Genomic DNA, 27,051 nt, shown 5'->3' on the forward strand with positions numbered 1-27,051 from the left:
CATTAACCCCACTGGTGTTGTTGACTGTGGGTAGAAAATCTAGACAAACTGTGGAAAGAGCCAAGATGCCCTTCAGCAGACAAATGGATAAAGAAGATGTGGTCCATACATACAATGGAGTATGACGTAGTCATCGGAAAGGATGAATACCCAATTTTTGCATCAACATGGATGGGACTGGAGGAGATTATGCTGAGTGAAATAAGTCAAGCAGAGAGAGTCAATTACCATATGGTTTTGCTTACTTGTGGAACATAAGGAATAGCATGGAGGACATTAGGAGAAGGAAGGGAAAAATGAAGCGGGGGGCAGGAATCGGCAGGGGAGATGAACCCTGAGAGACTATGGACTCGGAGGAACAAACCAAGGGTTTTAGAAGAGAGGGGGTGGGGGATGGGTGAGCCTGGTGATGGGTATTAGGGAGAGTATGTATTGCATGGAGCCCTGGGTGTTACATGTAAACAAGGAATCTTGGAACACTACATCAAAAACTAATGGTGACTAACATAACATAATAAAAAATAACGATTAAAAGATAAAAATTTAAAATTTAAAATTTCAAAAAAGAAAATCTAGAAATTCAACACTTCCAAATCCATACAATCATATTTATTGAGAGCCTTCTATTGATCATACTATGTTAGGCTAAGATAGACATGGTCCCTGGGATGGTTAATTTTATGTGTCAAGTTGGTTAGTCAATGGTATCCAGTTTTGGGTCAAACATCAGTTGAGGTGTTGCTGTGAAGGTATTTTTTAGATGGAGTAACATTTAAATCAGTAGACTTAAAGCAGATTACATTCTGTCTTGGTCCATGTGGGCAGCTATAACAGAGTACCATAGACTAGGTGGCCCTATGAACAAGAGAAATTTACTTCTCACAGTTCTGGAGGCTAGAAGTCCATGATCAAGGTGTCAGCAGATTCCATGTATGGCGAGGGCCCGTTTCCTGGTTCAAAGATACTGTCTTTTCACTGTGTCCTCGTGTTCCAGAAGAGAACAGGAATCTCTCTGGGGTCTCTTTTATAAGAGCAATAATCCCATTATGATGGCTCCACCCTCATCTGCAATCACCTCCCAATGGTTCCACCTCCAAGTACCATCACACTGAGGAACAAGTCTCAATGAATTAATTTTGGGAAAACACAAACATCCAGTCTACAGCACCCTCCATAATGTGGGTGGGCCTCCTCCAATCAGTTGAAGGTCTTTACAGAAAAGACTGGGGTCCCCTGAGGAAGAATGAATTCTGCCTCCAGACTGCCTTCAGACTCAAGACTGCAACATCAGCTGTCCCCTAGGTCTCCAGCTTGCTGGCCTGACCTACAGATTTTGGACTTGCCAGATCCCACCAACACATGCCAATTCCTTAAAATAAATCCCTCTCTTGTCCACATGCATACACCCTATTGGTTCTGTTTCTCTGGAGAATGCTGATGAAAACAATCCTTACTGTCATTAAAAGTTAGTAATCAAATTACTCTATAAATCAGTATATATGTGGGAAATAAAGAGAAGCCTTCAAAAAAGAAAGAGATCTGGTTCTACAAGAAAAATAATAAGAGAATCTGCCCTAAATGGGGGTCAAGCACGATAGGAAATCTTCACCAAAAACAATACTTTAGCCAAGATTCTAGAATGACAGTAGATGTCTAGGCAACAGGGATCAGGGTGGCAGAGAACAGTGCAAGCAGAAGGTAGAACAATGCAGAAGCAAAAGTGGGGAGGGAGGAAAGGAGGTTTCAGAGGTACATCAATGCCAGACTGTGAAGAACCTGATATGGTCATAGCAAAGCTTAGTCATTACCTTCAGAGTGGTGTAAACAGCACTTTAAAAAAAAAAAAAAGCCTGGGGATGACATCAGATCTGCATTTTGAAGACTACGAAAGCTACTGTATAAAAACACTGGAAGGAGACCAGAGTGCATGATGGTGAATTGGAAGGAAGAGGTGGTATGATGGTTTGAATGTCTGTGTCCCTGAAAAATTCTCATGTTGAAATCCTAAGTCTCAAAGATGATAGTGGAGATGGAGCCTTTGGTCATGAGGGTGGAGTCTTCATGAATGAGGTTAATGTTCTTTTAGAAAGAGGTTCCAAAGAGATCCTTGGCCCCTTCCACCATGTGTGAACATAGAAGATGATGCCACCTGTGAACCAGGAAGAGGGTTCTCACCAGAACCTGACCATGCTGGTACCTCGGTCTTAGACTTGCAGCCTCCAGAACTATAAGAAATAAATTTCTGTTGTTTATAAGCCAACCAGTATATGGTATTTTATCACAGTAGCCCCAACTACTAAGACAGGTGGGGTCGAGTTATCTGAGCAGTCCAACCAGACAGATGGTGATGGCAGACACTACAGTAGGGAAGCCCAGGTAGAAGACTGTGAAATAAGCCTCGGAAACGTTGAGTATGAGGTATCTTTGACTATTCCCCTGGAGATGTCCCCATGACTTCTTTTCTGGATATTAACCTTCTAACGGGTTTCCCTGCTTCCACTCTTGCCTCTATTTATTCTGCACACAGCAAGAAGAAGACTGATATTCTTAAAAAGACAATAAAATCCTACTACCCCTTTGCTCAAAATTCAAATTCTTTTCCATGACATGAAAAGTCCTGTGGATCTGCTATTTGCAGCTCGAAGAGGACTATGAGAAGTGTGAGTCATCTGCACAGAATGATCATCGAAGCCAAGGGCATGAAGGAAATTGCATAGGGAGAGATTATAGAACGATCCATGAGGAAATCCATTATTTCCTGCAATGGAGACAGATAAGGAACGGCCAGAAAAACAGGAAGAGCACCAGCAGAACAAGGTATCACTGAAGCCAAGGAGGATTAAAAAAAGAAAGGCTTTGGAGAAAAAGTGATCAACAATACCAAATGCTGCTGAAAAAATAATAAAGACTCAAAGATGTCCATGAAACTTAGCAATATGAAATCTGCTGCCTCTTTGGTACCTTACTGAGTTCAGGCAGAATTGTGTGGGCAAGGAATAGAGCCAGAAGCCAGAGAAGGTGGGATACAGAGTGAACATGAGGCAAAGTAATGGAGACACTGAATACAAACAAGTCTTTCCCAAAAATCTGGATAGGAGAGGTAAGTGGGGGTTGGAGAGGGTCAGGAAGTTTTGTTGCTGAGATGGAAGGGACCAAACACATTCAAACGCTGGTGGAACCAACTACTTGAAAGAGGAGTTGAATATACAGAAGACAGAAGGGATACTCGCTAGCATGACAAGATTCAGGATGAGATATGACCAAGAGCAGAGACTGAAGGATAGGAAGACAGAAAATAGGACACCTCCTCCATTAGGAAGAGAGAAATCCTTGGAAATTTAGGTGGTCTTTGACTTTACAGTGGAAAATGAGGTTATCCCATCCATCTAATAGAGCTTCAATTTCCTCTAGAGAATAGGTGAGGGTGGCCATGAGCAAAAGTGCTGGAAGGTAGAAGTTTGAGGGAAGTAGAAAAAGAAATACCATTGTTTTGGAGAATGCATGAACAAATAGATCTGGCAGATGGCAGGATTCAGAGGCACCAGTGGGGGGCCCACTTGAGTTGGGTGGTGAAGAACTCAAAATGGTACCAACCTGCCTTGTGGAGCCACTTCCTCTAGGAGGGCTTACCTCCTCAGGTGCAGGCCAAAAATCATAGGAAGTCCTTCTAGATTGTTTGAGGGTCAAGTTGATTGGAAGTATTAAGGGAACCTGGGACTCTGGAAGATTCATTTTATCACAAAGACAACCACGCCCTCCCAAGAAACAACGTGTTGCTGACTATCCATTGTCAGGGGCGACTGCCAGACAGAACAGTATGTTAGAGAATCACACAAAGTTGTAGATCTCACCAAGTTAAGAGTTCATGGGATGTAAGAAGACAGAAAGCAAAATCTATCCGTTAGTGCCACAGATGTTGTTATGAAAAAAGAGTGGTACATTTGTCACAGTTGATGAACCTACACTGATCCATCATTAGCATCTGAAGTCCATTTTTACATTAAGAGTCACACTTGGTACTGTACATTCTGCATTTGGACAAAGCCCCAACTCAATGATGACATGTTTTCATCATTAGAGTAACGTAGTGTTCTTTCACTGCCTTAAAAGTCTTCTGTGCTCTGCCTATTCATGCCTTCTCCTCCTCCAAATACCTAGCAACCACTGATCTTTTTATTGCCTCCATAGTTTTGCCTTTTCCAGAACCTCATATAGCTGGAATCATAATATGTAGCCTTTCCAGATTGGCTTCTTTTACTTTTTGACTATTCTAACAGGTGTGCAGTGGTATTGCACCGTTGTTTAATTCACATTTCCATTAATAACCTATGATGTGGGGGCGCCTGGGTGGCTCAGTGGGTTAGGCCTCTGCCTTCGGCTCAGGTCATGGTCTCAGGTCCTGGGACCGAGCCCCGCATCGGGCTCTCTGCTCAGCAGGGAGCCTGCTTCCCTTCCTCTCTCTCTCTCTGCCTGCCTCTCTGCCTACTTGTGATCTCTGTCAAATAAATAAATAAAATCTTTAAAAAAAAATAACCTATGATGTGAAAAATCTTTCCATATGCTCATTTGCGATCCATATATCTACCTCGGTGAGGTGTCTATTAAGACCTTTGGTCCCATTATTTAGCTGTGTTGTTTTTCTTTATTGGTGAGTTTTAAGAATTGTTAAGATGGGATTGGGAGGGAGACAAACCATAAGTGACTCTTAATCTCACAAAACAAACTGAGGGTTGATGGGGGGAGGGGATTGGGAGAGGGGGGGTGGGGTTATGGATATTGGGGAGGGTATGTGCTATGGTGAGTGCTGTGAAGTGTGTAAACCTGGCGATTCACAGACCTATACCCCTGGGGATAAAAATATATGTTTATAAAGCTGTAAAAAAAAAAAAAAAAAAAAAAAAGGATGAATACCCAAGTTTAGTAGCAACATGGATGGGACTGGAAGAGATTATGCTGAGTGAAATAAGTCAAGCAGAGAGAGTCAATTATCATATGGTTTCACTTATTTGTGGAGCATAACAAATAGCATGGAGGACAAGGGGAGATGGAGAGGAGAAGGGAGTTGAGGGAAATTGGAAGGGGAGGTGAACCATGAGAGACTATGGACTCTGAAAAACGATCTGAGAATTTTGAAGGGGTGGGGGGTGGGAGGTTGGGGGCACCAGGTGGTGGGTATTGTAGAGGGCACGGATTGCATGGAGCACTGGGTGTGGTGCAAAAATAATGAATACTGTTATGCTGAAAAAATAAAAAAATTAAAAAAAAAAAAGAATTGTTGTTGTTGTTGTTGTTGTTGTTTTTTAATATACTTTGGAGATAACAGTCCTTTATCAAATGTGTCTTTTGCAGTATTTCCTCCCAGTCTGTGGCTCATCTTCTTGTTCTCTTGACACTGTCAAGATAATAAAAATGATAACTTGCATTTTGTTAAAATGAAAAGCTTCTATCCATCAAAAGACATTAAGAAGGTAGAAAAAGCAAACAACTGACAGATGCGTTCTTAGTAATGTAAACAGAGGACTTCTACCCAAAATACATAAAGAACACCTACAAATCAGTAATGAAGAGTCACAGAATCTAATTTAAGTACGTGCAGAGGATTTCACACTGTCAAGAGAACTTCTGCAGAGCAGAAAATTTTAATTTTCATAAAATCCAGCTTGTCAATTATTTCTTTCATGGATCATGTCTTTAGTTTTATATCTACATAGTCAGTGGGCGCCTGGGTGGCTCAGTCAGTTAAGCATCCAACTCTTGATTTCAGCTCAGGTTATGATCTCAGGGTCGTGAGACTGAGCCCAGCATTGGACTTTCTGTTAGCACAGAGATTCTCTCTCCCCTCCCACTTGCACATGTACTCGCTCTCTCTTGCTCTCTCTCAAATAAATAAATCTTAAAAAAAAAAAAGTCATGCCACACCTAAGGTCATCCAGGTTTTCTCTTGTTATCTTCTAGTAGTTTTATAGTTTTGCCCTGTTACTCATTTTTGTGTTCTCATGATAATGCCGGGCATGCAGTATAGCATCAACAACAGTTTAACAATCTACTTCCCAGGTCATAATGTGAAGCTAAGTCTTAATGAAACAGTTTCCACCTCCCATAACTAGTAACTTTTTTTCTTTTTTTTTAAGTGCAAGTTTTTAAAATGTGTTATAAAATATGGAGTAGTTACAAAAGATTTAAAACATGTAAAAGATGGGTAAAATGCAACAGAAACACAGTCCAGAAACAGACTTGCATATACGGTCCATTGACTTGGGGCTGAGAAATTAGTGTAATACAGTGGGGAAAGGATAGGCTTTTCAGTACATGGGGCCAGAGAAATTGGGTGTTCATCTAGAAAAAAAAAGATAAAATTAAAATTAAAAAATTAAAATTAAAAAATTAACCACTATGTTAAAACATACTTAGATACTTATTTGTGGTGGGTTATAGACCTATGAAAGATACAATAATTAGCCTCTACAAGAAACTATAGAAGAATATTTTCTTCTATGGGATAGGCAATGATTCCTTCGACAGGATACAAAAACTACTAACCTTACAAGAAAAACTGATAATATGCATTTTGTCAAAATTCAAAATGTCCATTCATCAAAAGACATTAAGTAGGAAAAACAAACAAAAGCTGGCAGAATGTTACGAACGAAAAAGATTTCTAGCCAAAATATATAAAGAACACCTACGTATCAATAATGAAGAGACAGAGAATTCAATTTAAGTACGGGCAAAAGATTATGTGGGCATTTCACAAAAGAAGGTATCTGAATGCCCAATGAGCTCATGAAAAGCTTTGACATCTTTTCTTGTTAGTGAAATGCAAATTAAACCCAAATGAGATACCACAACACACCAGTAAGTGACAAAAATCCAAAGGACTGGCAATACCAAGTATTGATACAGGTAACAGAGGAACTGGACTCATACATAAATGGTGGGTTTAAAGTGATACAAACCCTTTGGAAAAATGTTTGACAGTTTTTTATAAAACTGATCAACATTTATACTTGTGGGTATGTATCCGAAGAAAAAAATCATCTGTTCAGAACAATATATACGAACGTTCAGAGAAGAGCCCAAAACTGGAAATAATCCAAATGTCCACCAGTAGGTGGATAATAAACAAATAATGGTTATGGTTGAGCAATGGGAATACTAAAGAAGAAGATACATACAACATGAATTGTAAAAAGAATACATTGAGAGAAGCCAGACACAAAACAGGACATGCTACATGACTTATGTGATGTCCAACTGTTCCAACACCATCTGTTGAAAAGCCAATTATTTCTCCATCAAACGACCCCTGTATCTTTGCCCAAAATCAACTGACCGAATCTGTATGTGTCTTTTTCTGGATTCTCTCTTCTGTTCAATTGATCTAAGTGTATATGTATTCATCAAGACCTCAGATGATGATTATAACAGCTTGATTAGAGTAGCTTTACAGTAATTACTAAAATTGGGTACTGAGACCCCTCCAATGAGATTCTTCTTCTTCAAATTTGTTTTTAATACTCTAGTTCCTTTGCCTTTCCATGAAAATTTTAGTTACATTGTCTTTATCTGCAAAACTATCTTGCTGAAATTTTACTGAAATTGCATTAAACCTATAGATCAATACAAGGGATACCTGACATCATAACTAAATCGAGTCTTGCAATCCTGAATATAATCTGTCTCCCCATTTGTTTAGGTCTTTAATTTTTCCCATCACTGTTTTGTAGTTTTCCATATACGGACCCTGCATATGTTTTAATAGATTTATCTAAAGTTTTCTAAATCTCATTTCCGATTGTTCACCTAAGTATATAAAAATACAGCTGACTTTTGTACGTTCATTTTGCAACTTGAAACTTTGATAAATTTACTTACAAATTCTAGGAGCTTTTTCATAGACTCCCCAGTATTTTATTCTATATAAAATTCAAGTTCCTAATATTTCTAGTTTGAGAAGAATAGAATAGAATAGATTTTAATTTTGTCATATGCTTTTTTTGTGGTCATATGTTTTTGCTGTACCAGTTGATATGAATATTTGTTTTTTCTTCTGTCATTTAATGTGGGAGGTTACACTAATTTATGAATGTTTGACCAACTATATATTCCTGAGATAAACCCCACTTGGTCATAGTGTATTATTTTTCTTATATATTGCCGCATTTGATTTGCTGGTATTTGGGGAATTTTTGCATCTACATTCATGAGGGCTGTGGTCTGTGCTTTTTTGGTAATGTCTATGTCTGGTTTTGTTATCAGGGTAATGCTGAATCCTTCACAAACTAGGTAGGAAGTGTTCTCTTCTATTTTCTGAACAAAGTTGTGTAGAACTGATGTTATTTCTTTAAATGTTTTGTAGAATTCACCAGTGAAACCATCTGGACCTGCAGGGTTTTTTTGTTTGTTTGTTTGTTTGTTTTGGAAAGAATTCAATTTCTTTATAGATGTAAGACTATTCCAGTTATCTCTTTGGTGAATTTTTGTAATCTGTGGCTTTCAAAGAATAAGTACAGTTTAAGTTTTCAAGTTACCTGCAGAGTTGTCTGTAGTATTTTTTAATCCTTTTAAGAACTTGTCGAGTCTGTAGTGATATCCTATCTTTTATTCCTGGTAGTGGTCATCTGTGTCTTATTTTTTTTCCCCTAGTCAGTTTTGTTAGATCAACTGTACTGATCTTTTCAGAACATCATCTTTTGGTTTTATTTATCTTCTCTACTACTTTGCTATTTCATTGATTATCAATCATTGCTTTATTCTTTATTACTTCTTTCTGTTTAATTTGGTTTTATTTTGTACTTTTTTCTATTTTCTTGAGGTAAAAGCTTAGATTATTAGAGACTGTTCTTTTTTTCTTTTTCTTTCTTTTTTTTTTTAAATCCAAAATCTGTTTATTGGGATAGTTTACCATTCATGTTGATTCTTTGTGCTTTTAGAGTTGCTTTCATCTGAAGGAGCATCCTTCTGTAAGCCTTGCTTTTCCTCCTGTGGGGTGGCAGAGGACAGTGGAACAGCCAACACAAAACTACCATTTGTGTGTCGCTAAAGACAGAGTTGACTTTGTAGCATTCCTGGCACTTCAGGAAGTTGGGGTTCTACACCATGCACTTCTTCTTGTGCTTCCTCTTCTCTTCCAGGGATGGGTGCAGGAGGTCCTTCATCAGGGGCAAATTCTTGTCGGAGAGGTGGTCACTGCAGCAAAGTGACTTTTCTTCTTTTCTAATGTAAACATTTAAGGCTATTAATGTCCCTCTAAGTTTAGGGGCATCCCACAAATTTTGATGTGTTGTATTTTCATATTCATTCGAAATATTTTTAAATTTCCCATGAGATCTCCTCTTCGCCTTATGGACTGTTTTAAAATGTATTGTTGGACATCAGCATTTTTTAGTTATCTTTCTGTAACTGAATTCTAGTTGAATTCAATTATGAAAAGAGAACATAGTTTGCATGATTTCAAATTTTTTAAGATTTATTTTATGATCCAGATATGGTCAACCTTGGTGAGTGTCTCAGGGGCACTTGAATATGCATTCTTGGAGCACTTGGGTGGCTCAGTTGGTTGAGTGTCTGACTCTTGATCTCAGCTCAGGTCTTGATCTCAGGGCCATGAGTTTAAGACCTGCATTGGGCTCCATGCTGGACATGGAATGTACTTAAAACAAACAAACAAAAAAAGAATATACATTCTCTTGTTATCTGGTGGAGTGTTCTACAAATGTCAATCATATCCAGTTCCTTTATAGCGTTATTTGGTTCTTCTATATCCTTGTTAATTTGCTGTCTACTGGTTCTATCAACAACTGAGAGAATTGAAGTCCCTGTGCAGGACTGTGGGTTTGTCTCCTCCCTCTATCACCTCTTTCTGCACGTATTTTGAATCTCTCTTCTCCAGGTGCATACACATTGAAGCTTCTTACGCCTTCTTCAATGAACTGAACTTTTTCATCATTATGCACTATCTTTTTGTATCCCTAAAATTTTCCTTGATCTGAAGTCTACTGTATCTATATAGATATAATATTAATATATTTACTCCTTTCTTCTGAGTGGGACAACCTTGATCTACTCTTATTATTATTTATGTTCAGGGTTTTGGGGTTTTCCACATAGTAATATTATCATTAATATTAACACATTAATATTAATATATTCACTCCTGATCTGAAGTCTATTGTATCTATCTATATATAATATTAATATATTCACTCCTTTCTTCTGAGTGGGGCAACCTTGATCTACTCTTATTATTATTTATTTTCAGGGTTTTGGGGTTTTCCACATAGATAATCATACCTGAAAATAATCTTACTTTGGAGCATCTTTCCAATTTTCCTTGCTTTTTATTACATTTTGGAACTTTTTATGATGTATTCATTCTTAGAATGGCAAGGATAGATAAGTACTACTGCTACCCTAACAGAATCCCTCATCACATTCTACTCAAGTTACAACTTCTTCCTCTTTGAGCCTAAATGCCTACACAGCAGTTTTAGTGAAGGGCTGTATGGTTACTTTTACACCTTTTCAGCTGGAGAATCTGGTTGTATTCCTTGCTCAAACACACAGCATTGGGATGAATCAAAGAGGTACAGTGACAAAGAAAACCATTACCCAGCTGCCCAAATCTGCCTAAAAATCCAGAGGCTCAACCAGATTTGCCTTCTACCCTCTTTTTTGGCCTCCTCCATTCTAGGCTGACCCTTTTCAATTTACCCATACACAGCAGCTAATGTGCTGTTCCAAAAACAACTGTACCTAGTAACCCCACTCCTCCTTTTCAAGGGCCTGCAGGAACTCCTCACTGCCTAACAGACCACTTTCTCAATGCCTGGGCTTCACTTCCATGGCTCCGTAACGCCAGCCTCGCCCAGCACTTGACTTTCCACCAAGCTCCACAACACACACTCCCTTCTACAAAGCGCCCCCATTCCCACTCACTGTGCCAATAACATCTACTCCCACCTGCACATGCTTGGTCCCCTTCCTACGGACTGTCTGCTCTTCCTCCTATTTAACTCTGAGCTACTCTCAAAGGCTCCCTTTCAAGTTACACCTCCACGATGCTTCTCAAGCAACAAAAAGAAAGGGAAGAGAATTTCAGTGCATTTGTGGCATTCTCTGTGATCTGACAGTGGGCAGTGCCTGGATTCAATTAGGTTCTACCATGCCAAACCTGGGCAAATCTCTTCCCTTCTCTTGACCACTCCACGCTCCTACAAAATGAAACAAAGTGGGAGTGGAGGGGGCTCCCACTGCACAGAGTTTACACACTTACCACTGTCCTTGTGATCATTCCACTCTCCCACACTAAGTCTTTCCGACCTTTGACACTGCACCTCTTGGTTGTACGCTGCATTCTCTTGCTCACCCTTCTAGCTGAATCTACCCCACCAGGACTACTTCTCTATTTTTTTTTTCAATACTGAACGCCATAAACATTTACTGAATAGGAGGGGAAACCACTTATTTCTCTCACAGAATAGTGATAAGGGGGTGTGTGTTTGCAAGGAAATACAACAGGCACGTTCTAAATGCCTGGATGATAACCGCTAAGGGAGCACAGCTTCTCCTCCCTCCTCTATTATATTCCACAGAATCCAAGGAGACGGGGGACAATCAAGACAGGCAGGCCAACGATCTTCTTAAAAAATCAAAGAACAACCGGCAGCAGAGTCCTTTATCCTGACTTTCCTGTAAAACCACGAGATGCTGTGTAAGGGCAGGTGGAGGGGTTTCACTGGAAATACAACCAGAGTTTCCAATGCAGTGGGGGTGGGATGGAATGGGGAGGGAGACTGAATGGTTTTCTCACAACAGTCTGACCCTAATGGTTAACTGTGATTCAGAATCCCTACCACTTTAAGATTTGTGGAAAGCAAAGAGGTCTTTAAAAAAAAAAAAAAAAAGTAAAGAGAAAGAAGAAAGCAAAAGTAAAAATCAGGAAAGAGCGAAACATAATGAAAGAATACAGAAAACAGGAAGGGTATCGAGATGGAGCTGGGGGAGCATACCAGATGGAAATAATTAATTAATATGCATATGTACGTGTACACATTCATATTTATACATAAGCTCCCTTGTCTTTCACTCCAGCCTCTGTAGGTACTCAAGGTACAGAAAAGTTATACAACCATCTTGGTAGGTTTATGCACAATGAAAGGATTGGGTGTGTGACTTGGCATGCCCCCCCCCACCCGAGAGAGGGTGTATCAGAATCTGAAAGAGCCCGGTGCACTGTACAAATATTAGACTTCTTTAAAAGAGCACTAAAAGCCTAGCAATCACTGCCTAGATAATTAAAACTTTCAGCCAGCAATAAAAAATAAAATATAAAATAAAAATAAAAAATGAACTTTTAGCCAAGCACGGTGGTATGAAGGTCATGAGGCCAACAGAGATAAGTCAGTCAGACAGTCTTGCCCCCAAGGGGTTTATACTCCAGTGGGGAAAATAAAACAGGAACATACTGTGAATATTTGAGGCTGGTTTTTACGAATTCCCTAAGATGGTATGAAATGTTGGGAAGATGCGACAGTCACTCACAGCTTTAGTCGTAAATCAGGATTCAAGAAGCAAAAGATGATGTGGGTTGAAATGTGTGCTTCGTGGATGTTGTAGGTTGACATACTCAGAGAAAGACATGGTGACAGAGGCAGAGACTGGAGGGATGGGTCTATAAGCCCAGGAACACCAAGGACTGTTGGCAACACCAGAAGCTAAGAGAAAGTCCAGACACTATTCCCCGATACCGACCAGATGTCCTACAATTTGATTCCATTTTGACACTACCCAGGGTTAGCACAGACCCCACGAGTTAAGGACAAAGTACTTCCCAAGACTGCCCCTACCTCAGAGGCCAGCCACAAGTTTTGGGTGTCCTCAAACCATCCATAATCCTGCCCAGCTGGCTACAAACTGAGGGCTTCCTACAACCCTGTCAGGTCCCATAACCCATTAGAACGACTCAAAGAACTCACCAAAAGCACTCTACTCGGGAATATAATTCTGTGTGCATGGATAAAGGTTACAGCTCAGGAACAACCCAACGAAAGACATGCACAGGGCAAGATCTGGGGTGGGCTGGGGAGCCAGGTCAAGCTTCCATTACCTCTCCTCATGGGATTCAGGTGCCTTTCCAGCACATGGGTGTGCTCCGCAACTAGGAAGCTCTACCAAGCTTCAATGCCCAGAACTTTTCTATAGGGTTTCATTATGTGGGCACGATGGAGGAAGTCATGGGCCTCAGCACTGAACTCTGGCTCCCCTCGCCTCCCCGGAGGCTGGGCTGGCCCAAAGTTCCAACCCTTTAATTATGTGGTTGGTCTTTCTGGTGACTAGTGCCCATCCCAAAGCTATGTAGGGGCCCTGCCACGGAGTCATCTCATTAGCATAAGAAAGCACGACTATCACTCCAGAAATCCCAAGGATTTTTTTCAATCTTTGTGTTAGGAGCTAAGGACAAAGAGGATATCATCTTTATTATACCACAGCAAGGGATAGATTCTCCAGAAGAGCCCTCAGAGAGAGCCTGGCCCTGTCCACACCTTGACTTTGGCCTTCTGGCCTCTAGAACAGTAACCAAATCCTTTTGGGTTGTTTCAAGCCACTCAGTGTGGGCTAATCTGTTACAGAAGCTGTAGGAAACTAATACAGGAGGTGAAGCAAGGCTTTCCCTTCAGGGTAACATTCTACCTTAAATTCGGAGCTACCAACGTATGCTCCTTGCTTCCAGCCCATCTAGTATTTCCGGCCACGCACCCGCTTTCCCACGCCACTCTTCAGTCCTGGACTCTTCTCAGCTCCCCCCAACCCCAAGCTTCAGTTCTACCCACCTGCTGACCATTCCCCAGCTCCATCACCTCCCAGACCTCTCTCCAAGATCCAGCCCCTCATCCCAGCTGCCCACCGACTTCCTCATGCCCTTCTCCTGGGCTTCTTCTCAGTGACTGGGATCCACATCCACTTGGCCCAAACCCAAGATAAGCAGCAGCTTATCTCCTGCCACTCCCCCCAAGTCCTACCAAGGTCCCCTGACTCAACATCTTCGATATCTCTGAACCTCTGCAGATCCTGCCTCTTCACGGCCCCAGACCTGCTCCATCATCTCACTGGGATGACCAGCTAGTCTCCCAACCAACAGCATCATCTTCTAACTAGTCTCTGCACCAGGCTTGCTCCCCTCCTTTTGGTTCTCCACTCTGCATCCAGACTCATCATTCCAAATCCAAACCTCTGTTTAAAGTAACAGCAGCAGGGTCTGCTTCATTCCAGAAACTATTTTAAGTACTTTGTTGTATTAATTCATTCAAACAGTATCATAATCCAGGAATTATTAATATCCCACTTTGCTTATAAAACCTCAGTGACTGGTCTATAGTTCTGTAACCCGTATGTGATGGAGACATGATATAAACCTCAGGACCCAGGCTCATAACCCCCAAAGACAAGATCAACGATCACTCAGTAATTTACCACTGGTCTTTGGGTAAAATCCCTACCGAATCATGTCTTAGAAGTAGGGTAACTACAAACTTTGCTCAGGTGTTTACCTGCTGCCCTACCCCTATCAATTCTATAGGCACTCTAAGAGGTGTCTTGTCTGGACAAGACAGTCACCTGATTTATAAGCCTCATCCCTACTCCCAGTGACATTCCCAAAATAGGGAGCTTACTTGACTTCCTTGAAGGAGCCACCCCCTACATCCCTGGACAGTCATACACATCAATTCCACTTGCCTTTTCCTAATAGGGCCTCTCCCTTCAGGTATCAGCTTGCAGGACTTCCTTCCAAACCCCACTCCAGCCAAACCCAGTGATGTTCTCCTGGTACCATGAACAACTCCCCTCTCTTCTGACACACCACTCCTGGTCCTGGCTTGTTTACTTCTTCTCCCACTCTCATGATTCTAGCATAAGATATGGCACAAGGTATGTATAGCAGATAACAGACTCCCCTTCAGGAATGAAAACTTTATTCCCCAGCTACTAGGAATGCAGCCAGATGACCAGCCTTGGGTGGCTGTCTACCCCTTGATGTTGCTTTCCAGGGAAAGCCCAAATCCGATGACCATTTGATGCAGAGATGTAAGAGCTCAGTGTCTTCTCCCCAACTCAAGACAACGTTGAGGAGACACCCAAGCTCCAGTACCCCCTGTGGAACCAGTGGAGACCTTTGTTGGGTCCACTGCACAGCCTAACTTCTCCCTCTCCCTAGTCGCACTTCCTTCCGTCTCTTCCACAGGTGCTGATGCTAACAGCACTTCCTAACAAACATCGTACTTGTTCTTTTCAGCATCTGTTTCCCAAGGATCCAACTGGTGACATAGGTGGTCAACAGATACTTGTTTGATGAATGCCACTTTTTTAAAAAGATTTTATTTATTTATTTATTTATTTATTTAAGAGAGAGAGAGAGAGAGAGAGATTGCACAAGAGTGCAAGTGAGAGAGAAGAAGCAGGGGCAGAGGGAGAGAGAGAGGTGTAAAGCAGAATCCCCACTAAGCAGGGAGCTCAACATGGGACTTGATCCTGGGACTCAGTGATCATGACCTGAGCTGAGGGCAGTTGCTTAGTCGACTGAGCCACCCAGGTGCCCTGACGAATGGCTCCTTTACTCGCTACGTTGTCACACCTTACACATTCCGCCCAGCGTATGTGACTCTGCAATGGCATATGGATAAGGGGAAGTATAAGTCCATTGGTCTTCGCTATTCATACATATGATTAGAGAATCATACTCCTGAATTGAACGCAACACAATAAGGACTAAGCCTTAAGCCATGTCCTGTTTTTGCTAATAGAATACAATCTTGGGACATCATCAAGGCACAATAAGCTCACAGCTAAATATTTAGCATGGGAAACGCCAATTTTGTGGTGATTAAAAAAAAAAAAAAAGTCCATTCTGGGGCACCTGGATGGCTCAGTCAGTTAAGCATCTGCCTTTGGCTCACATCATGATCTCAGGGTCCTAGAATCAAACCCCACATTGGACTCTCTGCTCAGCAGGGAGCCTGCTACTCCTCTCTCTGCCACTCCACCCCCACTTGTGCTCCTTCTCTTTTCTATTTTAAATAAATAAATATATTATTTATAAATATATTTATTTTATATATAAATATATTTATATTTAATATAAATTTATATTTAATAATATAATATAAATTTAATATTTAATATAAATATAAATAAATTAAATATTTAATATAAATAATAATATAAATTTATATTTAATATAAATATATTTATACATATAAATATTTATAAATATATTTATTTATAAATTTATAAATATAAAAAAATAAATTATATTTTAAATAAATAAAATCTTATTTAAAAAATCCACTCTGACACCTGTTTGAACCTCACTTCCAGCATCCTGATAGGCACCTTGGACACCACGGACAGGACACAGAAGAGTAAGCCCCAGCCCCCGTCAATACAGCTACCAGTCCAGAGAGGAACACAGGACCAACAGCGACTAGAAATCAAAGCAGGGCAAAAAAGGGATAAAAGAGGACAACCACAGCACCATCGGTGCACAAAGGAAGGAGCAACAGTGGGAAGAGGCGGGACGGGGGGACATCTCCCCTGAGCTATAAGCATGAAGTTGACAGAGTTCTTCAGACCCTTCCACATTCCAGACACTGGGCTGGGCATCTGCAGGCTCCCCCACTACAAGATTACAACAGAGAGACATATGCAACACTGTAACTATACTATAATAATAACCAAGTTTGATACAACACTATGAACCAATCCTCTAAACAGTTCTGATTAACAGGAAGGGGAAGCAAGGCTTGATCAGTGGTGAAGGAAGATACTAGCAAAGTAAGATCCGAACTTTATTGACTGACAATCCCCCTGATTAAGCGCTACAAAGTCTGGTTGCAGGAATGCATGTACCATTGAGAATGCTCTTCCTACTCAAGAGGCTGGGTCGAACAAGCGACCATGGACACTGCTGACAGTCTGCCCAGAATGCTTCACTCCTTCTCCCTCCCAAACAGAAATCTGATCTTTGTCCAGGTGTCAGTCTCCCTGCCTCTCCCATGAAGGTCGCCCGACTCAGAAGATGGATCCCCCCACCCCAACTCCAGAAAGGTTCATAAATGGCTCTAAGCCAGTCCTCAGAATCCTACCTCCCTGGCCACTGACTAATTCGAAGACCCAGGCTGGTAGCCCATCAGCCTCCCCTCCCTCCGACCTGTGGTAAGGTCAACGGCACACATGGAATGATCTGGCTCAGACTGGAGGAAAGGACCCTTATCTTCTCCCATGACCGGAACCCTATGGGTTGCTCCTCTCGTCTTGGTCCGTTCAAGCTGCACTAACAGAACCCAGCAGACCAGGGTGGCTTAGAAACAACAGGAATTGATTTTTCACAGTTCTGGAGGCTGGAGGTCTGAGATCCAGATGCCAGCTGATCTGGTGGGGAGGGGGGCTGTTTTCTGGATCACCACGGTGCCTTGGTGTTCTCATGGTAGAAGGGATGAAGGAGCTTTGCAGAGCCACTTAAGGAGGCATGAATCCCATTCATGAAGCCCCACCTTCACCACAAAGATTCGGACCACAGCACCTCTCTTGCCTCCTATGTAGTTTATGAGCATGGAAGCAAATTACTTCAGCTGCTGCTAACGGCTGTATTCTGAGCAGGAAAGAAAGCCAACCTGACGAAAAGACCAATGCGAAGATGAAGGCAAAGCCAAGGCAAAAGGAACGAAAGACAGCAGGGGCCCTGATCACAAGGCCCCTGGACTCTCCCCACCTTTGGACGCCCTGTCATCTGAAATAAAGTTATCTTGTACTTTAAGCTTCTCTGAACTGACACCTGCTACTATAATTCAAGGCATTCTAAGTGATACAAATGATCAGCCATCTTCTTCACTGCAGAACTTATCAGAGCCTTAAGTACAAATGCAGCCGGTACCTTTCTAAGATGAACCGACAGTGTGTCACATTTCCCCACAGTCCTAGTGGTCACACCCCACCCCCACAGAACAAAACCTGATAAAAAAGGAAAAGGACATTCTTCTGTCTGTGGATTCAAAAATATAGTCTGGCCAGTTTCACAGGAAGTCAGAGAGAGAGATTCAAGGCAAGAGTACAAATAAAGGCCACGGCAATAGTCAAGGGTAGAGACATGGACTATAATTAAGATTCAGACATGAAAAAGAAGACATGGGTAAATTTAATCTGGAGACAGCTTCACAGTAACCCACAGGATATGCAGGGGCAGAAAACAACATCTCTGAACACCAGGAACCACGTTCTCTAGATCACAGCTGTTTGGAGATCTCTGGCAAGCTGATGAAGACATGGTCTTTGAGTCATTGACTAGAGGATGGTCAATGTCTCGGTGCACTATACGGCCATTGCCTCTTCCCGGTCCTTTGAGAATAAACCTTTGATTTTCCTTTTGGGAACAGCCTCAGTGCCCACTGCTGTCTTTGGGCACATGAAATTCAGAGAGCTCTCCACCCTCCCATTGCCTGGAAGAGAAGGTCAGGTCACATGCTCCGAACTAAAACCAAGGGAATGCTCGTCCGTGACAGATTGACCCAAGTGATCCAATGACAAATAAAAATTGAGAAGCAACTTTTTTTTTTAATGATTTTATTTATTTATTTGACAGAGAGAGAGAGATCACAAGGAGGCAGAGAGGCAGGCAGGGCCGGGAGGTGGGGGAGATGCAGGCTCCCTGCTGAGCAGAGAGCCCAGTGCAGGGCTCGATCCCAGGACCCTGAGACCATGATCTGAGCTGAAGGCAGAGGCTTAACCCACTGAGCCACCCAGGCACCTGGAAGCAAAGTTTTTGAAGGCGTCCTCAGCTCCAGAAATACTTCCCGGTCATTCCAATTGTGTGAACCACCCTCATCCTTCCCAATCTCCTCTTCTGTTTGGATGAGCCCAAGTCCATTCCTGGGGCTGCAACCAGAGAACCCTAACCTGTTATGGGGAAGTCCTCAGCCTCAAGTGGTACAAAAAAAGTTTCAAAATGTTCTATGTCTTTAGAATTAGCAACCCGAAAAGGCTATTAGCATATCACTCCTAATGACAGACTGTTTTATTCTATAAAATGAGATCTGACATCATGTCCTTTCCAGAGCATAAAGATAAGAAGTTTCCCATGTTTGAAACCAAGGCTCAAGAGAACTTCAAGCATATTTATCTAGACCTTTCAGGGCCCCGAACTTAAAACATCATTATGAGAAATTCCAGCTACATTTTACCTTTGCCCCCTTTTGAATCCTGGGAGGATTTATATATATATAAACATATAAAATACATGTTTAAAGAATTTGGAATTTTTAAAAAAAAATACAGGCAGCAAGAAATCAAACCACTCATAAGCCTGCCCAGAGATAAATACCGCATGCTAAGCCCTCCACTTTCCCTGATTTCCTTCCAGTCTTTTCTATGCAATTTTTTTAAACACTGTGCAATCTCAACTCTGTATGCACTTCTGTATCCTGTGTTCTTATCACAAACATTTCTACCCAGCCCTTAAATTTCTGGAGTGTTATGAAAAGACTGAGATTGTTACAACTGTGTAGATGTGCTACAATTAATCATTCTACTGATATTCGACATTTAACTTTTTCTGCTTTCTCCCTTGCTATAGTCAGTAGAGAAGGGTGCTAAGTAACATCCACCTGGGAGCAAATCTGAACTCGCAACAGTGTAGCCAGCAGCAGCAATGCACCTGCTCTGCAGCTCCCACAGAAAGCTGCGGAACTTCACAACCTGCTCTGGGAGTGTGTGAGGACTAAGCAGGACTGTCTGGAAAGCACCACTCTGAGTGTCGGTCACGGGGCACATTCAGTAAAGAGCAGTTATGACCATGAGTGAGTATACACGTACTTCTGCACTCACAGCAATGTGCACCAGGAGCTAAAAGCTCTGTCTGCTTCGTATATTCTTTATTTTTTAAGGTCTCCTGGCTTACCGCATTATACAGGAGTCTGTAAGGGCTTTGGCGGGTACCCACAATGCTTGCTTTCCACAGCGAGCACAGAGATTTAAAAAAAAAGAAAACTACTTTCAAAGGGCATTTCTCTTACCCTTTCTCTGAAACTGCAGTGAGGAAACAAAGTGAAGAATTTTCTACCGGCAGAAATTTCACTGTATGCTCTTTGTGGTTTAGGGGACAGGCAAGATACCCATTACCTTAAAGGAATGTGACATTTTTATTTTTATTCAAGTCAAGAGCAGTTAATTAGCATTTGCAAAACCACCTGAACTGAAGTAAATGGAAGGACCCCGAGGCCACAGAGGTCCCCGAGGCCACAAAGATCCACTGTGAGGGAGAGCAAGACCAGAGGGAGCCTTTGCCTCCACCTGACCTACTTAGGACCCAGACCGAATCTGGCTTTGCCCCTTTCGTGGACACCACCTCGAGCCTCCATTCCCCACCTGTAGAATAAGGCTATAAATAGCATCCCATTCACCCAGATGCTGCAATGAGTCCATAAAAACCATGCCTATGAAGCACAGAGCCCAGCTCTCGGTGACAGGTGACATCACTGTGGCTTTTGTGGTTCTGCTTTTTCCAGGTCCATGAAGGACTGTCTTTACCTGCCCCACGTCAAGGGAGGTGTGGCCAGGTGATTTAGTTTGGCCAATGAAATGTGAGTAGAAGTGACCCCTCACTTCATAAGAAAACACCAGGAGCCAGGGTGTGATGGACCACACCCTCATTTACTGCCTCTGCCATCAGACAGGCAGGTGTGGAACAGAGCTATATGGTAGCCCGGGTGCTTGAGGGACTACTCTCAGCGCCCACCAGGCAGGGCTGTAAGGTGCGGTGATCTCAATCGTTTCTGTCATGGAGATATAACCTAGACCACCCCAAGAAATATAGTAACTATTTGTGGATATTAAATGAAGGAGGCCATGAGCATTACTGATACCTCCAGATTATTTCACATTTATGACTTTGGGAAAATAAGACAAATAGGTATGAATTTCAAGCTGTAATTCCCAGGTACTCAGGTCTATAAATAAAATCAAAAGGAATGTTCCCTGTCAAAGAGACTTGCTGCACAGCAAGGGAGAGTGGTAATACCCACGATTTATTGAGTGCTTAGGATTTCTCAGGGGTTATGCTAAGAATATTATATTTATTATCTTATTTAACCCTGGCAATAATCTCATAAAGTAGGTGACATTCCAGTGTGTCAGGATGAGAGAGAATTTCTGTTCTCTTTATTCTTCTCCCCCACTGTAAGAAAGGCTTTAAAAAAAATCAAAAATTAATCTTAACATGAGAAATAGTGGACATCAATAAGTTTGTTGTCCTAAAGATGCTCTCCTGAAGGATCTCACAGTTTCCTACAAAGGACAATGAAAATCAACAACTCCAGTCATTCGTGGTTGACAAAGAATGACCTTCTCCTAGGCACAGCTGGGGAGGATGCAGGGTAGAGGGCACTATGGGGAGCCAGAGAACAAGAAGGATTTCAAAGATGGGCAGTGGGAGAGGAGAGAGACCATATTCCTGGTTATAGAGCCATGGTAGAGGGCCCCATCTCCTGTAATAACCCAAGGGGGCTTTGTGACTAGTTCTAGCCAATGAAACGTGAGCACAGGTGACATTTGTAAATTCCAGGCCCAGGCATTTAAGAGCCAGTAGCAGTGACTGGAGGCCACATATTGAGATGAGGGAGGTACAGACATGGTAGAGGGATGGATGCAGACTGGATCCCCAAATCACACAAGGAGGAAGGCGGTCCTTGGAAGTCCCCACACTCATATTACGTGTGACCTTAAAATAAACTTCTGCAATGCTTAGCCACTAAGGTTCCAGAGCTCACACGTTACCAGAGCAGAGCCTAAACTACCCAAATACAACACAGAAGACTAAAGACTAGTTCAAGAACACAATCAGCCCAAGGAAATCAAGAGGAAAAAATATTTTAAAAGGCAAAATTTATGACAAACATAAGAAGAAAACATTGATCAGGAGCTAATGAGAAGGAAATTAAAAAAAAAAAAGAACGAAAAGATTAAACCTAAGAGCTGATTCTATGGGATGTGGAGAAGAGTAAAGCCCCTGGCAAAGCTGGTTAGCGTGAAGAAAGAGAAGGAAGTACAGATTAGGAGCCACAACTCTATACTTGGAGAAGATTCCATTAAATTTTAAAAGCAAAATGAAATGAATGCCTTCCTATAAACTATGTTACTAAAAATGACTCAGGAAAAGACAGAAAACATAAGTAGTCTGATGAAGAAATTGGGAAAACTGTCAAAGATCTACCTCCAAAAAATGTCCTGGAAAAGTTGTTTCCAACCTTCAATGAACATGTTAATTCCTAAACTCACTGCACAGAAACAGAAAGAAGTGGGCAATTCATTTCACAAGGTTATCAAAATGTGGCAGGGTTAGCAAAAGAAAAAAATTCAGATGTTCTCATTTATGAATACAGAATGCCAAAATCCTCAATAAAACAACAACAAATTAAATCTAGCAGTATTTTTAAAAATTAACAAACCCTAGTCAAGTAAGATTGACTGCAGGAAGACCAGGAGAGCTCAATATTAGAAAATCTGTAGAGGGGTCAAACTCAGAAAACACAAGTTCCTCATGGGGAGGAACTCTATCACTAGTGTATCCCTAGTGAAAGCAATGAAAACAATGTCTGGAGCATAGTAAGTGCTTAATAAATATTTATAGCATAAATTACCAAGTGACCATATTAACTGAAGGGAAAAGATATGATGATCTTTAAGAACATGAGAATACATTTAATCAAGTTTAATTTTGGCACCAAAGAAAAACCCAAAGTAAAATAATAAAATTATGTAATAGGTAATGTGATTAAAAAACAAAATCTCTTGAGCCAATTATCATGCATTTCTATGAAGGAGAGTAAAGACATGGAAGCCTACTTATTGCCTCAATATCTTAACACTGTTCTCTAAGTCCTAGACAATGCAATTAGACAAGAAAATAAAATAAGTATATACACCGGCGAGGAAGAAGCAAAAAGATTATTTACAGAAAATGTGAATGTCTACCTGGAAAAGTTGATAGCCTCAATTTCTGTAAAAAAAAGTATTTAAAAGTAATGAGTCCTTCCGTATATAGCTGTCCTATTTTCCCAGCACCATTTATTGAAGGAACTGTCTTTTTTCCACTGGATATTTTTTCCTGCTTTGTTGAAGATTATTTAACCATAGAATTGAAGGCTCATATCTGGGCTCTCTATTCTGTTCCATTGGTCTATGTGTCTGTTTTTGTGCCAGAACCATGATGTCTTGGTGATCACAGCTTTGTAATAGAGCTTGAAATCAGGCAATGTAATGCTCCCAGCTTTTTCTTTTTCAATATTTCCTTGGCAATTCGGGGTCTTTTCTGTTTCCATACAAATTTTAGGATTGTTTGTTCCAGCGCTTTAGGGTTTTAGAGGGGAATGTGGGGTGGGGGGATGGGTTAGCCTGGTGATGGGTATTAAGGAGAGCACATATTGCATGGAGCACTGGGTATTAAGCGGAAACAACGAATCTTGGAACACTACATCAAAAACTAATGACATACCATATGGTGACTAACATAACATAATTAATTAATTAGCTAAAGTAATGAGATTGTTTAAGACAGTGGTTGTTAAAACAATTACACAAATATCAATAACTTTCTTATATTCCACCAATAAAGAGTTAAAAAAAATAACTTTCTTACATTCCACCAATAAAGAGTAAAAAATAAAGAGTAAAAAAAAAAGTTTCCAATCATTAAGGCAAGAGTAGTGACAATGACAAATTACCTAAAAACAAAAGCAAAACTGTGCAAGACTTAAACAAACACTATTTTATCAGCTCATAAACAGACTTGCATAAGCATACCCTAGTCCCACACGGGAAGAAGTCTCAGCATACTCGCTAGTGTAAACTTGTCAATCTCCTCCATCTTAATATATTCACTTATAAAAATGCTGAGGAAAAAAATAAACAGAGAAGAAAAGCCAAGGAAACCTTAGCAATTCTAATTTATAAGGGAATAATGTGTAGATTGGCTGTGGTGAAGGCACAGCAAGATCCACAGGCAATGCCGTTGAGTTCTGATGGCCAAGCCAAGGAGTTGCTCTGGATGCAGCTGAGATGTGGAACCGGACCAACCTCACTGTTCCACCCACCCAAGGCAAGGGACACCAACCCACAGCAGCTCACCTGGGCAGGTGGGCTAATCTCAGTCCTGCTAACTGACAAGTCAAGAGAACAAATCAGAAATCCTAGAAACAGATCCAAGTATGTGAAATCCTTTAGTACATGATGACCTCTCGATACAGTGGGATTGAAGTACATTATTCAATTCGATAGTAGGGTAACGACCTGGGTTTTAAGATTTTATTTATTCATTTGAGAGACTGCGTGCATGAACAGGAGGGAGGGGCAGAGAGAGAATCCCAAGCAGACTCCCCGCTGAGCACGGAACCTTACATGGGGCTCGATCCCATGACCCTGAGATCCTGACCCGAGCCTGAATCAGGAGTCGCATGCTCAACCGACTGAGCCACCCAGGTGCACCTACTACTTTTTTTTTCCTTAAAGAAAAACTACATGTGAGATACCCTAGTCATGTCATTCACCAAAATCAATAATGGATGAATTTAAAAGTCTGATGGTAAATTAAATTATATAAATGGTACTGAAACTGTATGAATATTTATGTAATCTCAGGCTGGAGAAAATATTCCTAAGCATAAACCATAAATTGATAGGCTTCAGATCATAAAATATTTTGAGACACAAAATATAGAAGGCAAAAAGAAACTACAGGGAGATGGGTGGGCATGAGACAAAGCACATATATGCTGAATATATCAAAAATTACCTAGGGGCACCTGGGTGGCTCAATCAGTTAATCATCTGCCTTCAGCTCAGGTCATGATCTCAGGGTCCTGGGATCAAGCCCCACGTTGGGCTCTCTGCTCAGCAGGGAGCCTGCTTCCTCCTCTCTCTCTGCCTGCCTCTCTGCTTACTTAAGATCTCTCTCTCTATCAAATAAATAAATGAAATCTTTTTAAAAAATTACCTAAAAATCAATAGGAAAGCTGTTATGACAGGACTTGTGAAAAATGGGCAAGACATAGGCAGGCAAATCAGAAAAGGGAAGAAATGCCCAGCCAATTCAAAAAATGCTCTACGTCACTAGAAACTGAAAGAGAAGCAAAGAGAGGTTTTTCATTTGTGCATTAACAAAGTTGTGATATTACTTCCTAAGAGGGTTAAGGGGAAGAAATTGGCAATTCTGCTGAGGAGGCAAATATAAAACGTGTGTGTGTGTGTGTGTGTGTGTGTATAAAATATACATTCATGTGGTCTTAAAAACTCACAGGCTCTTTGACCCAGAAATTCTACTTCTAAGACTTCATGCTAGGAAAGCAAACCAATGAAAAGTATTTGCTACATGATTAACAAAAGGAAATTGATCGACTGTACTGGAATATTACATACCCTTGAAAAAGAATACTATAGATACAGAGTTGCTGATACATAGTTTTTGACAGGAGGTAACATTCAAGATGTAACTCACAAGGGGATGAAGCCGATTGCAAAAGAATATACAGGGTATGGTCTCTATTTAAGAATACATGCCTATTAAAAACTCAGAAAATGATATCCAAAATAGTAAATGTGGCCCCCAGGTAGTGAGATTACTGGTCATGTTTTTCCTCCTTGCCCATCTATAAGTTTATAACTTTCCTACCATAAACAAGTATCATTTATGTAACCAGAAAGAAAGTTAAAAAAAGTAAATTGAATTCTGTGGGAAAATAAACATTTACTCTAAAAATAAACTCTGAAGTTGGAAAATGAAAGCAAAAACATCTGCTTCCCGGACAGAAAGGATAGTTTTAAATTGCTAGATGGCCACGCGCTTCCCAGGGCTGGTGGGGTCCCCGTTGCCAGCCAACTGAGATGCCCAGCTCCTGGCGGGAGAGCCCCTTGCTCTCCTCCCTCTCCCCACAACCTTCTCTCTCAACTATACCTGACTCCACGTAGAGCTGAAGCACAATTTTATTATTTGCTGTCGTTATCAATATAGCATTTGAAACTAACTGTTCATTATTAATAAGAGGGATGCCTACTAATCCCCTCGAAAAGGAACAACCCCAAATTACTGTTTTACTCACATGGCTGCTGACTCACTTTCTCTAGAAGCAAAAGGAAAAAAGAAAAAGTGGTCCTTATCACCCATCATGGAAAATACTAATGAAGATTGATACATTTCCTTGGTGAGGGTGAAGCAGGAGGGAAGTCATTAACTGCTGGTGAAGAGAACGGCTCTGTGGCAATGACTTGCAGGTCTGGGATAACAGCATTCTGCAGGAATGCCCAGGCAGCCTCACACGGATTGCTGAGGGCCGCCCAGATCTGCACAGTAAGGAGCTCAGAAGATGCAGGCAAAAAAAATATTCTCTCCAGATTTGCTAGCCTGTTCATCAATTGGTGAGTACATTCTGTTATCTCACATCTATACACCAGAGCAGGTGGCAAGACATGAGCTTCCATAAAACTCAAATGGAAAAACTTTGCTCGGAGACGTAATAAAAGTGCACAGTGCTCCTTGGGGGACCAGTGTGGGTCTGTCCAGCCCTGTGGGGCCAAAAGGAAGACGTGACCAGGCCTGCTCTGGTCTGACAGGTCTGACTCCCAGGACACACAGAATGGGGGGAATGAAGTGGTCCAATGACTCATTTAGAATTGGTTCTGACTCTACCCCCGATGTCCTACTGATTGGGTCATGGCTCTTAGGAGGCGTGCTGATGGGCAAGGCCGTGTGTCTCAGAGAAGCCGTCAAGGAACGGATGCTCCCTTGGCTTGGCTGTTTTGACCTGCAGGCTCTGTCTCTGAGCATCCAGCTCAGCACGCCTGGCTGCTGCAGCTTTGTCCCAGAAGCTGCATGGTGGCAAAGACGCTCGGCCAGGCTGTGCACCAGAAACCAAGCCCACTCGGGGCTGCCGGCTGAGCAGTCTAGGAATGAGAAGTGGGGCTCAAGACAGAGGCTCCCAGCTCGGAGCCTTCTACACCAAATAATTCAACCTG

The 27,051-nt window shown here is 41.5% G+C and overlaps 1 protein-coding gene and 1 pseudogene across 5 annotated transcripts in view; both read right to left on the reverse strand.

The window, feature by feature from the left end:
- The window catches only part of ARHGAP44 (Rho GTPase activating protein 44), a 176,198-nt gene that overhangs the window by 144,718 nt on the left and 4,429 nt on the right, over positions 1 to 27,051 (reverse strand). The window lies entirely within an intron of this gene.
- LOC125087488 (40S ribosomal protein S27-like) lies at positions 8,930 to 10,319 on the reverse strand (annotated as a pseudogene).

The sequence above is a fragment of the Lutra lutra genome, chromosome 16 (assembly GCF_902655055.1).
Source record: "Lutra lutra chromosome 16, mLutLut1.2, whole genome shotgun sequence".
NCBI lineage: Eukaryota > Metazoa > Chordata > Mammalia > Carnivora > Mustelidae > Lutra > Lutra lutra.